The sequence below is a fragment of the Rhincodon typus genome, unplaced genomic scaffold, assembly GCF_021869965.1.
Source record: "Rhincodon typus isolate 14 unplaced genomic scaffold, sRhiTyp1.1 hic_rhity00000071, whole genome shotgun sequence".
NCBI lineage: Eukaryota > Metazoa > Chordata > Chondrichthyes > Orectolobiformes > Rhincodontidae > Rhincodon > Rhincodon typus.
This window is the reverse complement of record NW_025965709.1, coordinates 123,505-124,380: the sequence shown is the minus strand read 5'-3', so window position 1 is coordinate 124,380 and position 876 is coordinate 123,505. Positions and strand designations below refer to the sequence as shown.

At 49.7% G+C, this 876-nt stretch overlaps 1 protein-coding gene across 1 annotated transcript in view; it reads right to left on the bottom strand.

The window, feature by feature from the left end:
• Nucleotides 1–876, bottom strand: part of LOC125488228 (alpha-actinin-2-like) — a 19,587-nt gene that overhangs the window by 15,305 nt on the left and 3,406 nt on the right. The window lies entirely within an intron of this gene.

Sequence of the window (876 nt, the reverse complement as noted above, 5' to 3'; positions counted from 1 at the left end):
ACCCTGACCCTGACCCTAACCCTAACCCTAACTAGTAACCCTGACCCTAAATCTAACCCTAAGCCTAACCCTAACCCTAACCCCCAACTAGTAGCCCTAACCCTAACCCTGACCCTAACCCTAACCCTAAACCTAACCCTATCCCTAACCCTAACCCTAACCCTGACCCTGACACTGACCCTGACCCTGACCCTAACCCTCAACCTGACCCTAACCCTAACCCTAACGCTATCCCTAAACCTAAACCTGACACTGACCCTAACCCTACACCTAAACCTAACCCTAACCCTAACCCTAACCCGAACTAGTTACCCTAACCCTATCCCTAGCCCTATTCCTAACCCTAACCCTATCCCTATCCCTAACCCTAACCCTAATCCTATCCCTATCCCTAACCCTTACCCTATCCCTATCCCTATCCTTAACCATAACCCTATCCCTATCCCTAACCTTGAACCTAACCCTATCCCTAACCCTATCCCTAACCTTAACCCTAACACTAACCCTAACCCCCTACTGGTGACCCTAACCCTATCCCTAACCCTAACCCTATCCCTAACCCTAGCCCTAACCCTAACCCTATCACTAACCCTATCCCTAGCCCTAACCCTAACCCTATCCCATTCGCTAACCCTAACCCTAACCCTAACCACCAACTCTTCCCAAACCCTAACCTTAACCCCTGACCCTTCCCAAAGAATAACACTGACCTTTCCCTAACTCTAACTCCCAACCCTTCACTAATCCCCTAAACATAACCTTTAACCATAACCCTAACCCTAACCTCTACCCTAGCCCTGACTCTGACCCTAGCCGTAACTTTTAACCCTGACCCTAATCCTAACCTCTACCCTAGCCCTGACCCTAACCCTAGCC